This window comes from Pleurodeles waltl, chromosome 4_1 (genome assembly GCF_031143425.1).
Source record: "Pleurodeles waltl isolate 20211129_DDA chromosome 4_1, aPleWal1.hap1.20221129, whole genome shotgun sequence".
Taxonomy (NCBI): Eukaryota; Metazoa; Chordata; class Amphibia; order Caudata; family Salamandridae; genus Pleurodeles; species Pleurodeles waltl.
Window position 1 is genome coordinate 14457103 of NC_090442.1, and position 16697 is coordinate 14473799.

The 16697-nt window shown below is 50.3% G+C and overlaps 1 pseudogene; it reads right to left on the reverse strand.

Annotated features, from left to right (window-relative positions):
• Positions 1 to 9984: 9984 nt before the first annotated feature.
• The window catches only part of LOC138286906 (zinc finger protein 658B-like), a 135141-nt pseudogene continuing 128428 nt past the window's right edge, over positions 9985 to 16697 (reverse strand).

Here is a 16697-nt window from a genome sequence, read left to right on the forward strand (position 1 = left end):
GTAACCCCCCTTCCCCCTAGCGCCTTGAGACCCGCACAGGTGAGTAGCGCGCTTTATAAATGTTAATGATTTGATTTGATAAGACTGCCCCTACCCCTATTTCAGATGCATCAGTTTGGACAATTAATTTTTTGGAGTAACAGGGGCTTTTTAGGACAGGCGCAGAGCATGTGGCCTGTTTCAGCTCCTCAAAAGCTTTTTGACAGTTAGCTGTCCACAATACCTTTTTAGGCATCTTCTTTGAAGTGAGGTCATTAAGAGGGGCTGCTATGGAGCCATAGTTCTTTATGAACCTCCTGTAGTACCCAGTGAGGCCTAAGAAGGCTCTCACCTGAGTCTGAGTTGTAGGGGGAACCCAATCTATGATAGTTTGGATTTTCCCCTGAAGTGGTGCAATCTGTTCTCCACCTACCAGGTGTCCTAGATAAACCACTTTCCCCTGCCCTATCTGGCACTTTGAAGCCTTGATAGTGAGGCCTGCCTTTTGCAGGGCCTCCAAAACTTTCCACAGGTGGACCAGGTGATCATCCCAGGTGGAGCTAAAGACTGCTATATCATCTAGATATGCTGCACTAAAAGCCTCCAACCCTTGCAGGACTGTATTCACCAACCTCTGAAAAGTGGCAGGTGCATTTTCCAACCCAAAAGGCATTACTGTGAATTGGTAGTGCCCTCCAATGGTTGAAAATGCAGTTTTTGCTTTAGCATCCTCTGATAACTTGATCTGCCAATACCCTGCAGTCAAATCAAAGGTGCTTAGATACTTGGCAGATGCCAGTGTATCTATTAGCTCATCTGCCCTGGGTATAGGGTGAGCATCAGTTTTAGTTACCTGGTTGAGACCTCTGTAGTCTACACAAAATCTAATTTCCCTTTTCCCATCTTTGGAATGAGGTTTTGGTACAAGTACCACAGGAAAGGCCCATGGACTTTCAGAGTGCTCAACCACTCCCATTTCAAGCATTTTCTGAACCTTTTGTTTTATGCAGTCTCTGACATGGTCAGGCTGCCTATAAATCTTACTTTTGACAGGCAAGCTGTCTCCAGTATCTATAGTGTGCTCACACCAAGAAGTGGTGCCTGGCATAGTAGAAAAGAGTTCAGAAAACTGACCCAGGAGATTTATGCAGTGGTCTTTCTGCTCAGCAGTAAGACAGTCTGCTAGAACTACACCTTCCACTAGAGCATCTTGTTCTGTGGAAGAGAAGAGATCAGGGAGATGGTCACTCTCTTCTTCCTGTCCTTCATCTGTTGCCATGAGCAGGGTGAGATCAGCCCTGTCATAGTAGGGTTTCAGGCGATTGACATGGAGCACCCTAAGGGGACTCCTGGCAGTGCCGAAGTCAACCAAGTAGGTGACTTCTCCCTTTTTCTCAACAATAATGTGGGGACCACTCCATTTGTCTTGGAGTGCTCTTGGAGCCACAGGCTCCAAGACCCACACTTTCTGCCCTGGTTGGTACTGAATCAGAACAGCCTTCTGGTCATGCCATTGCTTTTGGAGCTCTTGGCTGGCCTGAAGGTTTTTACTGGCCTTTTTCATATACTCAGCCATTCTGGATCTTAGGCCAAGTACATAATCCACTATGTCTTGCTTAGGAGCTTTTAAAGGTTGTTCCCAACCCTCCTTTACAAGTGTTAGAGGACCTCTTACAGGGTGCCCAAATAGGAGTTCAAAGGGGCTGAAGCCCACTCCTTTTTGGGGTACCTCCCTGTAAGCAAAAAGGAGGCAAGGTAACAGGACATCCCATCTCCTCCGGAGTTTTTCAGGGAGTCCCATTATCATTCCTTTGAGAGTTTTATTAAACCTTTCAACCAGTCCATTTGTTTGTGGATGATAGGGTGTGGTGAATTTGTATGTTACACCACATTCCTTCCACATGGCCTTTAAGTAAGCAGACATAAAGTTGCTACCCCTGTCTGATACCACCTCTTTTGGGAAGCCCACCCTGGAAAAGATTCCCAGGAGGGCCTTTGCCACTGCAGGAGCAGTAGTGGTCCTTAGAGGAATTGCTTCAGGATATCTGGTGGCATGGTCCACTACCACTAAGATAAACCTATTGCCTGAAGCAGTAGGAGGGTCAAGGGGGCCAACTATGTCAACCCCTACCCTTTCAAAGGGAACCCCAACCACAGGCAGTGGAATAAGGGGTGCCTTTGGGGTGCCACCTTTTTTGCCACTGGCTTGACAGGTGGCACAGGACTTACAAACTTCCTTTGTGTCCTCTGACATTCTAGGCCAATGAAACAAGGGAGCCTGTCCCAAGTTTTCATTTGTCCCAAATGTCCAGCCAAGGGAATGTCGTGGGCTAGAGTTAGGAGGAACCTTTTGCAAGGGAATGACCAATCTCCTGGCTGCTCCAGGTTTAGGGTCCCTTGCCTCAGTATACAAGAGGTTGTCCTCCCAGTAAACTCTGTGAGAGTCACTGACATCCCCATTTTGGTGTTTGACAGCTTGCTGTCTTAGACCCTCTAGTGTGGGACAGGTCTGCTGTGCCACACTCAGCTCCTCCCTGGAAGGCCCCCCTCCACTCAGAATCTCAGCAGTGTCTGCTTCCAGCTCCTCTGGTGTAGGTTCTGCACAGGGTGGAAATTCTTCTTCCTCAGAAGTTGAATCCACTGTAGAGGGAGGGATAGTAGGTAGTGTTTTACCTTTACTAACCCTAGCTTTAGGGAGCACTTGGTCCATTGTTCCAGGATCCAAGTCACCCTGTCCTTTTTGCTTTTTGGCCTGAGCCCTTGTTAAAGCAAAAATATGCCCAGGAACGCCCAGCATTGCTGCATGAGCCTCCAACTCTACTTCTGCCCAAGCTGATGTCTCTAAATCGTTCCCTAGTAGACAGTCTACAGGTAAATCTGAGGCAACCACAACTTTCTTTGTGCCAGTAACCCCCCCCCCCAGTTGAGATTCACAACAGCCATGGGGTGGCTAAGAGTGTTGGTATGAGCATCAGTCACTTGGTACTGGTGACCAAGTAGGTGTTGTTCAGGGTAGACCAGTTTCTCTATTACCATGGTAACACTGGCACCTGTGTCCCTGTAGGCCTGAACCTCAACACCATGTATTAGGGGACGTTGCTTGTACTTATCCATATTAAGGGGACAAGCAACCAAGGTGGCCAAATCAATGGCACCTTCAGAGACTAACACAGCCTCTGTGGTCTCCCTAACAAGACCAACCACAACTAAATTACCAAAAGTGAGCCCAGCTACTCCCTTGGATTGGCTATTAGTAGGTTTGCTCCCACCACCACTGCTATTGCTAGGGGCACTAGGTGTAGCAGTAGGGGTTGTGGTCGTGGGAGGCTTGGTGCTTTTCTTTGGACAACTGGGATCAGTTGTCCAATGGCCTTTTACTTTACACAAATAGCACCATGGTTTCTTTACTTGATTAGAAGAGGATTTGGGCCCACCACCCCCACCAGAGTGTTTTTGTGGGCCTGATGAAGACACATTTTTAGATTTGTCCCCACCCTTGTCTGAAGACTTACCATCCTTCTTCTTGCCATCCTTGTCACCCCCTGTATGAACTTTTCTGTTCACTCTTGTTCTGACCCATTTGTCTGCCTTCTTTCCCAATTCTTGGGGAGAGGTCAGATCTGAGTCCACTAGATACTGGTGCAACAAATCAGAAACACAATTATTAAGAATATGCTCTCTCAGGATTAAGTTATACAGGCTTTCATAGTCAGAAACTTTACTGCCATGTAACCACCCCTCCAAGGCCTTCACTGAATGGTCAACAAAGTCTACCCAGTCTTGTGAAGACTCCTTTTTGGTTTCTCTGAACTTGAGCCTGTACTGTTCAGTGGTTAAGCCATAACCATCTAGGAGTGCATTCTTAAGAACTGTAAAATTATTGGCATCACTTTCCTTCACAGTAAGGAGCCTATCCCTACCCTTTCCACTGAAAGATAGCCAGAGGATAGCAGCCCACTGCCTTTGAGGGACCCCCTGTACAACACAGGCCCTCTCAAGTGCAGCAAACCACTTGTTAATGTCACCCCCCTCCTTGTAAGGGGGAACTATCTTGTGCAGATTCCTAGAATCATGCTCTTTTACAGGATTACTATCTGTAATACTGCTGCTGCCACCATGGGGTCCAAACCCCAACCTCTGTCTTTCTTTTTCTAAGTCAAATGCTTCCCTGTCTAGATCCAGCTGTTGCTTTTTAAGCTTCAGCCTGGACTCTTCCACTCTCAATCTATTGAGTTCCCTTTCTAACACTCTGTCATCAGGGTGGGTGGGTTGGGCATGCTTAGACACAGAAGAATGGTGTGAATGGACAGAGGGAGACCTGTCCCTAACAGATGGCACTCTAACAACCTGGCCTAAAGGAGTAATGGCCCTACTGTGATGAGAACTCACATCAGTACCAGCCCTGCTAGGTGGCCTGCTAAGGGGCAGGCTGGGAAGGTTCCCATCTAACACTTTTGCTGGGGCTACCCCAGAGTCAGAGTGTGAACCATCAGCTAATCTGTCACCTGATGTGCCAGCTATGGCCTTATCATGTTCAATGAGCATATTAACCAACAATTCTCTAGAGGGATTCTTCCCTACCCCTAAACCTCTATCAATGCAGAGACTCCTTGCACTTTTCCAGCTAAGGTGGTCATAAGCAGTGCTGGTCAGATCCAGACTTTGACCTGTACCAGACATGATAGAAAAAGGTTTAAGGGACAGAAAAAGGAAGAAAAAGTTTCAGAACTTTTTAAGGAACAGAAAAAAAACTTTTTCAACTTTTAAGAAACTTTTTGAAAGTTTAGAGGTACTTTTCAGCACTTAGCAATAGAGTAAGAGAAGAAAAGCAAAACTTTTTGGTTTGGTGTAAATACACTGAACTTGTTTTGTATATTTTTCTCTTATGAAAAGTACAAAATGACAAAGTGGTAAGTAGTTACAAGTACTTATCCCACCGCTGCACAACCAATGTAGGAGGCTGGCCTGGTTTGTAGTGGTACCAAGGGGTACTTACACTCTGCACCAGTTCCAGTTATCCCTTATTAGTGTAGAAGAGGTGTCTAGCAGCTTAGGCTGATAGCAAAAGTAGCTTAGCAGAGCAGCTTAGGCTGAACTAGGAGACGTGTAAAGCTCCTACTATACCACTGGTGTCATATGCACAATATCATAAGAAAACACAATACACAGATATACTAAAAATAAAGGTACTTTATTTTTATGACAATATGACAAAAGTATCTCAGTGAGATATCTATGCGGTTATAGTTGAAGGATGCACTTTTATGGAAGAGATTTGTAACTTGGCTTTCGGTCAATGCAGTGGATAAGGAATCAAAACTTTGTCTTGACATGAAATGGGGTTATGTCCTTTAGTGTGGCACCGTACCCAAACTCTTTTCCATTTTAGAGCATAATAAGATCTTGTGAATGGGCATTTCCCATACTTTAGTATGCCCATACAAACCTGAGGTGGGTTAAGGTATCCATATGGTCTGGCCTCAGGAGCCAGAAGGCCAAATTCAAGGATTGGAGTTTTGACTGTTGGACTTGCCCTTGGAGTCTGGTCAGCAGGTCTGGTCTGCAGTAGAGTCTATTGTGCCATCCTAGTGATATGTCTGGGAGGTCCAGGAACCACCATTGGCTCAGCCAAACTGGTGCAATTAAAATCATCTTGATATTCGATTTGCTAAGTTTCACAATCACTGTTGGGATGAGTGGTATTAAAGGAAATGCATAAACAAATGCTGTTGACCGATTGATCAAAAGGGCATTGCCCACTGTGTCCTGGTTTGGTGCCCAGAACATAGTACCTTTTGCTATGGTGATCAAATATAACGTTTGGGATCCCTAATCTCAAAAGATGTTTCTTATTACTTCATTGTCTAGGTCCCATTTGTGATTTTCCTTGTGGTGTGGACTGAGGAAATCTGCTTATAGGTTCTGATTTCCTGGAATGTGATTTGCTGATAGAGGGATCTTTCTGGTTAGATCCCAACGCTACATTGCATGAGCCTGCCTTTATCTTGTTTTTTCTTGCTTGTTCATGTAATGCATGCCGGTGGGGTTGTCTGTCTGAATCATGGTTGTGTCTGATTTTAGAAAAGGTAGGAAAGCTTTTTGGGTTAGAAGAACAAAATTCAATTGTGAATGATTGATATGGAGCATTTGTTTCTCAAGCTCCAACCATTCCTTTGAACAGATGTGATTTTTTTCTTCCAAATGGTACATTTTTTCTTTTTACTTCGGTCTATTCTCACTCCCAACTAAGTTAGACTTTAGACTGGTTTTGGAACCAATTACTCTGGGTTAATACTTAGGCCTAGTTTTTGCAGGAGATTTACTGTGAACTGAAAATCACGTGCTGTGTGTTTTGGAGAGAAAAGCCAATCGTCTATATATGGGTAAACATAAATCTTGCTTTTTCTGAGATGGGCTGCAATGACTGTCATGCATTTTGAGAATGTTCTTGGGACAGATTTTTGTTTTAAGAGCCAAGACGACACACTGATAGGTATTTTTCCTATGGGGAATAACAGGTATTTCCAGTCATGCTTTGCTGTGGGAATGTGACTATACACATCTTCAAGGTCTATAGAACAGACCAGTGGTTTCTTTGGTGATGTGGACAAAATTGGTGAAGTGCAACATTCTGAATGTTTTCTTTTTTAATGTGTTTGTTGAGAAAATACAGATCTAATACTGGATGATGTTGGGTTGTTTGGCCATTTTAGAGGACTAGAAAACATCTGAAGTAAATTCCTTTGTTTCGTTGATGTAGTGGGTCTATTGTGACGGATTTATTTGGTCCATAGAGTATGGTATTGTTGCTTTAAGAGTAGAAAATTGAGTAGGAGTGTGGACTATCAGTGGCGGTGTTAGAGGATCATTGGTGATTTCCAGATGAGCTTCTCTCTCTAGAATGTGAGTTTCTGGGAGGTGGTGGTTTCTTCTTTTGATACCGACGCTGGTATTGCTGTTCCTGTCCTTGTTTTTGTTGCTAAGGCCATTTTTGATGTTGCACTCTCTGCTGGTAAAACCAATGTTATTTTGGACTGTACTGTTTACAGAACGTTTTGTGTTCTTTCAGCCCGACAGGAGATGTTAGGGAACTTGAGTTGCACCTCTGGATTCAGGGCTCTATGTTGCAGTACTAATTACAAATCACCTAATCATCTCTCTAAGGTTTTTCCCAAGAAGGGTTGTGACACTTGCGTTTTTCCAATGTTTTGATGCTGATCCTCACATTTTTTTTCCTAGTGATACCAATTCTCTTGCGTTCCCTCTCAGGAGCAGCAGTTGATTCAGGGTATGAAGGATGTTTTTGTCTCACAGCTCTGACAATGACTGAATCAGGCTTTGGGACTATTTTCAGTTTTTCTGGATCTTTTTGCTGCGGTTTGTATTTCTTGAGTAGGCGTGGGGTTGAGTCAGAAACTTGTCCTCTGGTGTTTCTAAAAGTCCTGACACTAATTGTAAGAGAGGGTGGGGTTCTGCTCTAGATTGTAATGTTTCCAAAATTACAGATATCGATGACTGAGGTGCCTTGCGGCATATGTTAAACTTAGCTGCTCTTCTGCCTGTACTTCATGGAAGGTAATAATGTAATCTATTGGTGACACACTGGAAGGCGATTGAGCTGGTGATGTACGAGTGTATTAGGACGAATCAGATATGTACATGGCGATCTGGACCAGGTGTGAGATCTTGAACTTTTTGAAGGGGAGGCTCTTGGAGATGTACTTTTGGGTGTTTGTGGAGAAGGTGGTTTCCACTTGCGTATCAGTGTCATTAAAGTGGCCTTTGGCATATTTCTTGTAGGTGATAAGCCCAAAGGTCTATGACGTGATTGTATTGGATCCTCAAATGGTATTATTGGGGTGATTGAGCTGTACGGCAAGGGTGCTGGGTCCAGAGACAGTGTGTCTGCATCCAGGACAGACAGACAGACAGATGTTGTTTCTTCCCTATATCTCTTTCGTATTCTGGAGTGCCTCCTACAGGTGAAGAGATTGTTACTTGAGAAGCTGAAGAATATATAGATTGTACCATTGATGGTGATATGGCTCAGACCTTAGACACTTGGGAGCATTAGGTGGACAATTTTCAGCTGCTGACAATTTTTGCTCGTCGTGCTGAGAGGAGACCCAAGGGACCGGTAATGCAGCTTTTTGGTGCCTGCGGTTGCAGGGGGAAGATTCCGTCGACCCACGGGAGATTTCTTCGGAGCTTCCGGTGCAGAGAGGAGGCAGACTACCCCCACAGCATGCACAAGCAGGAAAACAGTCGAGAAGGCGGCAGGATCAGCGTTACAGAGTTGCAGTAGTCGTCTTTGCTACTATGTTGCAGGTTTGCAGGCTTCCAGCGCGGTCAGCAGTCGTTTCCTTATCAGAAGGTGAAGAGAGAGATGCAGAGGAACTCGGATGAGCTCTTGCATTCGTTATCTAAAGTTTCCCCAGAGACAGAGACCCTAAATAGCCAGAAAAGAGGGTTTGGCTACCTAGGAGAGAGGAGAGGCTACTAACACCTGAAGGAGCCTATCACAAGGAGTCTCTGACGTCACCTGGTGGCACTGGCCACTCAGAGCAGTCCAGTGTGCCAGCAGCACCTCTGTTTCCAAGATGGCAGAGGTCTGGAGCACACTGGAGGAGCTCTGGACACCTCCCAGGGGAGGTTCAGGTCAGGGGAGTGGTCACTCCCCTTTCCTTTGTCCAGTTTCGCGCCAGAGCAGGGGCTAAGGGGTCCCTGAACCGGTGTAGACTGGCTTATGCAGAATTGGGCACATCTGTGCCCAAGAAAGCATTTCCAGAGGCTGGGGGAGGCTGCTCCTCCCCTGCCTTCACACCATTTTCCAAAGAGAGAGGGTGTAACACCTTCTCTCAGAGGAAGTCCTTTGTTCTGCCATCCTGGGACAAGCCTGGCTTGACCCCAGGGGGGCAGAAACCTGTCTGAGGGGTTGGCAGCAGCAGCAGCTGCAGTGAAACCCCAGAAAAGGCAGTTTGGCAGTACCAGGGTCTGTGCTACAGACCACTGGGATCATGGAATTGTCCCAATAATGCCAGGATGGCATAGAGGGGGCAATTCCATGATCTTAGACATGTTACATGGCCATATTCGGAGTTACCATTGTGAAGCTACATATAGGTAGTGACCTATATGTAGTACACGCGTGTAATGGTGTCCCCGCACTCACAAAGTTCAGGGAATTGGCTCTGAACAATGTGGGGGCACCTGGGCTAGTGCCAGGGTGCCCTCACACTAAGTAACTTTGCACCTAACCTTTACCAGGTAAAGGTTAGACATATAGGTGACTTATAAGTTACTTAAGTGCAGTGTAAAATGGCTGTGAAATAACGTGGACGTTATTTCACTCAGGCTGCAGTGGCAGGCCTGTGTAAGAATTGTCAGAGCTCCCTATGGGTGGCAAAAGAAATGCTGCAGCCCATAGGGATCTCCTGGAACCCCAATACCCTGGGTACCTCAGTACCATATACTAGGGAATTATAAGGGTGTTCCAGTAGCCAATGTAAATTGGTAAAATTGGTCACTAGCCTGTTAGTGACAATTTGTACAGAGAGAGCATAACCACTGAGGTTCTGGTTAGCAGAGCCTCAGTGAGACAGTTAGGCACTACACAGGGAACACATACATATAGGCCACAAACTTATGCGCACTGGGGTCTTGACTAGCAGGGTCCCAGTGACACATAACAAACATACTGAAAACATAGGGTTTTCACTATGAGCACTGGGCCCTGGCTAGCAGGATCCCAGTGAGACAGTGAAAACACCCTGACATACACTCACAAACAGGCCAAAAGTGGGGGTAACAAGGCTAGAAAGAGGTTACTTTCTCACAGATATGAAGGCGCCCAGAACTGAACCCTGTGCAGAATTGTAACATTTTTGTAAGGTGCAGGTCCATGGGAGTTCAAGGCTCCATTGGGTGGTGCAAACTCACATCAAAGTAGAACACAAGAATTGCTTTCAGCCCTTGAGGTGTAACCTGTATAATGACTGTTCTCGCCTAATCATGTTGGGCGAAGGAGAAGCATTTGGGAGCTTCTGAACACTTTTCACTTTGTTGTGCCACCTGGAACGTTGAGGCGGCTCTGTGCTTGCTGAGAGCTGTCGTGTGGTCCTGCTGCCCGGTGCTATCAGGCTTCTCGCAGCGTGGGGTTTGGGCTCGGGCTGCAAGACAAAAAGAGGCCTGGTGGTAAGTCTGTTGGGCGGCAGTGAACGCTTGACTTCCCCACCTCCTGAGCACCTCCTTCAGGTGTGAGGGAGAGGCAGCACACCTCCTGAGCACTTCCTTCAGGTGTGAGGGTGAGGCAGCGCACCTCCTGAGCACCTCCTTCAGGAGTGAATGAGAGGCAGCACACCTCCCGAGCACCTCCTTCAGGTGTGAGGGAGAGGCAGCACACCATGAGCACCTCCTTCAGCTGTGAGTGAGAGGCAGCACACCTCCCGAGCACCTCCTTCAGGTGTGAGTGAGAGGCAGCGCACCTCCCGAGCACCTCCTTCAGGTGTGAGGGAGAGGCAGCACACCTCCTGAGCACTTCCTTCAGGTGTGAGGGAGAGGCAGCACACCATGAACACCTCCTTCAGGTGTGAGTGAGAGGCAGCACACCTCCTGAGCACCTCCTTCAGGTGTGAGTGAGAGGCAGCACACCTCCTGAGCACCTCCTTCAGGTGTGAGTGAGAGGCAGCGCACCTCCCGAGCACCTCCTTCAGGTGTGAGGGAGACGCAGCACACCTCCTGTTGTGAGGGAGAAGAAGCACACCTCCCGAGCACCTCCTTCAGGTGTGCGGGAGAGGCAGCACACCTCCTGAGCACCTCCTTCAGGTGTGAGGGAGAGGCAGCGCACCTCCCGAGCACCTCCTTCAGGTGTGAGTGAGAGGCAGCACACCATGAGCACCTCCTTCAGGTGTGAGTGAGAGGCAGCGCACCTCCTGAGCACCTCCTTCAGGTGTGAGTGAGAGGCAGCGCACCTCCTGAGCACCTCCTTCAGGTGTGAGGGAGAGGCAGCACACCCCCTGAGCACCTTCTTCAGGTGTGAGGGAGAGGCAGCGCACCTCCTGAGCACCTCCTTCAGGCGTGAGTGAGAGGCAGCACACCTCCTGAGCACCTCCTTCAGGAGTGAGTGAGAGGCAGCACACCTCCTGAGCACCTCCTTCAGGTGTGAGGGAGCACCTCCTTCAGGTGTGAAGGAGAGTCAGCGCACCTCCTGAGCACCTCCTTCAGGTGTGAGTGAGAGGCAGCACACCTCCTGAGCACCTCCTTCAGGAGTGAGTGAGAGGCAGCACACCTCTTGAGCACCTCCTTCAGGTGTGAGGGAGAGGCAGCACACCATGAGCACCTCCTTCAGGTGTGAGTGAGAGGCAGCACACCTCCTGAGCACCTCCTTTAGGTGTGAGAGAGGCAGCACACCTCCCGAGCACCTCCTTCAGGCGTGAGGGAGAGACAGCACACCTCCTGAGCACCTCTGAAGGTGTTAGGGAGAGGCAGCGCACCTCCTGAGCACCTCCTTCAGGTGTGAGTGAGAGGCAGCACACCACCTGAGCACCTCCTTCAGGTGTGAGTGAGAGGCAGCGCACCTCCCGAGCACCTCCTTCAGGTGTGAGGGAGAGGCAGTGCACCTCCTGAGCACACCGTCCAGGTGTGAGGGAGAGGCAGCACACCTCCCGAGCACCTCCTTCAGGTGTGAGTGAGAGGCAGCGCACCTCCCGAGCACCTCCTTCAGGTGTGAGGGAGAGGCAGCGCACCTCCCGAGCACACCGTCCAGGTGTGAGGGAGAGGCAGCACACCTCCCGAGCACCTCCTTCAGGTGTGAGTGAGAGGCAGCACACCTCCAGAGCACCTCCTTCAGGTGTGAGTGAGAGGCAGCGCACCTCCCGAGCACACCGTCCAGGTGTGAGGGAGAGGCAGCACACCTCCCGAGCACCTCCTTCAGGTGTGAGTGAGAGGCAGCACACCACCTGAGCACCTCCTTCAGGTGTGAGTGAGAGGCAGCACACCTCCAGAGCACCTCCTTCAGGTGTGAGGGAGAGGCAGCGCACCTCCTGAGCACACCGTCCAGGTGTGAGGGAGAGGCAGCACACCTCCCGAGCACCTCCTTCAGGTGTGAGTGAGAGGCAGCGCACCTCCCGAGCACCTCCTTCAGGTGTGAGGGAGAGGCAGCGCACCTCCTGAGCACCTCCTTCAGGTGTGAGGGAGAGGCAGCGCTCCTCCCGAGCACCTCCTTCAGGTGTGAGGGAGAGGCAGCGCACCTCCTGAGCACACCGTCCAGGTGTGAGGGAGAGGCAGCACACCTCCTGAGCACTTCCTTCAGGTGTGAGTGAGAGGCAGCGCACCTCCTGAGCACCTCCTTCAGGTGTGAGTGAGAGGCAGCGCACCTCCTGAGCACCTCCTTCAGGTGTGAGGGAGAGGCAGCACACCCCCTGAGCACCTTCTTCAGGTGTGAGGGAGAGGCAGCGCACCTCCTGAGCACCTCCTTCAGGCGTGAGTGAGAGGCAGCACACCTCCTGAGCACCTCCTTCAGGAGTGAGTGAGAGGCAGCACACCTCCTGAGCACCTCCTTCAGGTGTGAGGGAGCACCTCCTTCAGGTGTGAAGGAGAGTCAGCGCACCTCCTGAGCACCTCCTTCAGGTGTGAGTGAGAGGCAGCACACCTCCTGAGCACCTCCTTCAGGAGTGAGTGAGAGGCAGCACACCTCTTGAGCACCTCCTTCAGGTGTGAGGGAGAGGCAGCACACCATGAGCACCTCCTTCAGGTGTGAGTGAGAGGCAGCACACCTCCTGAGCACCTCCTTTAGGTGTGAGAGAGGCAGCACACCTCCCGAGCACCTCCTTCAGGCGTGAGGGAGAGACAGCACACCTCCTGAGCACCTCTGAAGGTGTTAGGGAGAGGCAGCGCACCTCCTGAGCACCTCCTTCAGGTGTGAGTGAGAGGCAGCACACCACCTGAGCACCTCCTTCAGGTGTGAGTGAGAGGCAGCGCACCTCCCGAGCACCTCCTTCAGGTGTGAGGGAGAGGCAGTGCACCTCCTGAGCACACCGTCCAGGTGTGAGGGAGAGGCAGCACACCTCCCGAGCACCTCCTTCAGGTGTGAGTGAGAGGCAGCGCACCTCCCGAGCACCTCCTTCAGGTGTGAGGGAGAGGCAGCGCACCTCCCGAGCACACCGTCCAGGTGTGAGGGAGAGGCAGCACACCTCCCGAGCACCTCCTTCAGGTGTGAGTGAGAGGCAGCACACCTCCAGAGCACCTCCTTCAGGTGTGAGTGAGAGGCAGCGCACCTCCCGAGCACACCGTCCAGGTGTGAGGGAGAGGCAGCACACCTCCCGAGCACCTCCTTCAGGTGTGAGTGAGAGGCAGCACACCACCTGAGCACCTCCTTCAGGTGTGAGTGAGAGGCAGCACACCTCCAGAGCACCTCCTTCAGGTGTGAGGGAGAGGCAGCGCACCTCCTGAGCACACCGTCCAGGTGTGAGGGAGAGGCAGCACACCTCCCGAGCACCTCCTTCAGGTGTGAGTGAGAGGCAGCGCACCTCCCGAGCACCTCCTTCAGGTGTGAGGGAGAGGCAGCGCACCTCCTGAGCACCTCCTTCAGGTGTGAGGGAGAGGCAGCGCTCCTCCCGAGCACCTCCTTCAGGTGTGAGGGAGAGGCAGCGCACCTCCTGAGCACACCGTCCAGGTGTGAGGGAGAGGCAGCACACCTCCCGAGCACATCCTTCAGGTGTGAGTGAGAGGCAGCAGCCCTCCTGAGCACCTCCTTCAGGTGTGAGAGAGGTAGCACACCTCCTGAGCACCTCCTTCAGGAGTGAGTGAGAGGCAGCACACCTCCTGAGCACCTCCTTCAGGTGTGAGTGAGAGGCAGCATCAGCACATCAAGGGCAAAAGGCACTAACATGGTGCTGACAACTTTTACAGCATCAAGGACACACTGATTGGTGTGAAGTACACAATGTGACACAAGAATTATGGGAAATGTTGTTTGGTTATAAAAATCTTTAATGTGATTAGCTGTTGTGAAAACAGTTTTAATAAACAGCCAAGGAGGAGAGGCACAGTCCAAAGCCTCTGGTCCTAACATAGAATCAACTCTCAAGACAGTTATACAGAACACAACAGATTGTATGCGGGTGTCAGCGATACCCTGTGGCGACCTCCTCTGAAACTCCAGATCTAATTACAGGATGGATACGTACCAGCCCAAGTAAGCTTCAGTGCGAGTGTGAGTGCGAGTGCGAGTGCGAGTGCTCCTCTACTTGAGAATACACTTTTGCTTGACTTGATGACTACAACTTCCCCCTTATTCCGGAGATCTTGTTCCCATTTCAGGGACCCTCGTAACATTGACGTTCTTTCTTCACTTCCTGTCTGCATCCACTACTAGTTCCTTCAGTAACTGGGTCTATACTTTAAATAATATGGGGCAGATCTATGAAAAGTGGCGCTAATCCTGCAAAGCACCTAGAGGCCCATTGAAAACAATGGGCACCTCCCTTTAACGCCTGCTCTTTGCAGGCATTAAAAATGCGGATAAAAATGACACCAAGAAACATGTGCGCCATTTTTTCGCCCCCCCCCTAGCGCCGGAATGCCCCCCTTGCATACATTGTGCCTGGTGGAGGCATAATGTGGCGCAAGGGGTTACAAAGTCGCGCAATGTAAGCATTGCACCACTTTGTAAATATGGCGCGGTGCTTCTGCCCTTCCAACGCCACACGAGCATAAAGAAAATGATGCTATCAAGGCGCTGGAATGGCGCTAGGCGCTCTTTAATCTGGGCCTATATTTATATGGTTTCTTCCTTCCCCCTAGGATTGCTTTTCTCCCTACCCCATCATATATTGTGTGGTTTAACTGATGACTGTTATTATTTATGTGAATATACCTCAGCCTTGATAAAGCTCTGTGCCTGCGCCCGCCGTAGAGGCTGAAACCAGGGCCGGCTGCTCGTACATCCCACCAGGCAGGGCCCCGGAGGGCGGGACCCTAGGAGGCCCCCCGGTGCTTCCGTCTCCTCCCAAACGATGGGGGTCACTGCAGCAGGCAGGGGGCGGGGCTTCAGGAGAGGGAGTGAAGAGTTTAAGAAGAGATGGTGGAAGCAGAGAGAGAGAAAGAGAGGGAATAGGTGGAGGTAGAGAGAAAGCGATCAGAGATGAAGGGGAGAGAGAGAAAAGAGAGGGAGGGAGGAGGGGGTAGAAAGGGAGGGAAGAACGAGTGAGCGATGGATGCATGGAAAGAAAGGAAGGAGGAGGAGAAAAAGCGATCAGAGAGGGAGGAGGGGGTAGCGAGGGAGGGGAAAAGGGGGTGGATGGATGGAAAGAGAGGGAGGGAAGAGATGGAGGTAGGTGGGAGAGAGATGGCGGAAGCAGAGAGAGGGAGGAGGAGGTAAGAAGGGAGGTGGATGGGTAGAAAGAGAGAGGGAGGGAAGAGATGGAGGTAGGTGGGAGAGAGATGGTGGAAGCAGAGAGAGGGAGGAGGGGGTAGTGAAGGAGGGGAGAAGGGGTGGATGGATGGAAAGAAAGAGGGAGGGAAGAGATGGAGGTAGGTGGGAGAGAGATGGTGGAAGTAGAGAGAGGGAGCAGGGGTGGTAGTGAGGAAGGGGAGAAGGGGGGTGGATGGATGGAAAGAGAGAGTGAGGGAAGAGATGGAGGTAGGTGGGAGAGAGATGGTGGAAGCAGAGAGAGGGAGGAGGGGTGGTAGTGAGGAAGGGGAGAAGGGGGGTGGATGGATGGAAAGAGAGAGTGAGGGAAGAGATGGAGGTAGGTGGGAGAGAGATGGAAGCAGAGAGAGGGAGGAGGGGTGATTGTGAGGGAGGGGAGAAGGGGGTGGATGGATGGAAAGAGAGGGAGGGAAGAGATGGAAGTAAGTGGTAGAGAGATGGTGGAAGCAGAGAGGGGGAGGGGGAGAGAGCGATCAGAGATAGAAGATAGAAGGGGAGATAGTGGAAGGATGGAAAGAGATAAGGAGAGGAAGGGATGGTGGACGGAGGGAGGGGGTAGGGAGGGAGGTGAGAAGGAGAGATATGGATGGATGAATGAAAAGAGAGAGGGATAGGAAGGTAGGGAGGAGGGGAGGAAGAGAGGAAGCGATCAAAGGGGGAGGAGAGAATGTAAGACAGTAATGGTGGAACGAGAGAGAGAGAGAGAAAGGGAAGGTAGAAGAGGTAGAGAGAAAGCGATGAAAGGGAGGAAAGAAGGGAAAAGAGATGCTTGGATGTAAAGATAGAAAGAGGGAGAGGGAAGTAGAGATAAAGCGATCAGATAATAGGTGAGAGAGATGGATGAATGGATGGATGGACGGATGGACAGATTGATTGATGGATGGGTATGTGGGTGGATGGGTGGATGGATGGGTGGATACATCGATGGACGGATGGACGGATGGGTAGGTGGGTGGTTGGATGGACAGATGGATTGATGGATGTGTAGGTGGGTGGATGGACGGACGGATGGACAGATGGATTGATGGATGGGTAGGTGGGTGGATGGATGGACTGATGGACAGATGGATTGATGGATGGGTAGGTGGGTGGATGGATGGACGGATGGACAGATGGATTGATAGATGGGTAGGTGGGTGGATAGATGGAGGACGGATGGACAGATGGATTGATGGATGGGTAGGTGGGTGGATGGGTGGACGGATGGGTGGATACATCGATGGACGGATGGACAGATGGATTGATGGATGGGTAGGTGGGTGGATGGATGGATGGACAGATGGATTGA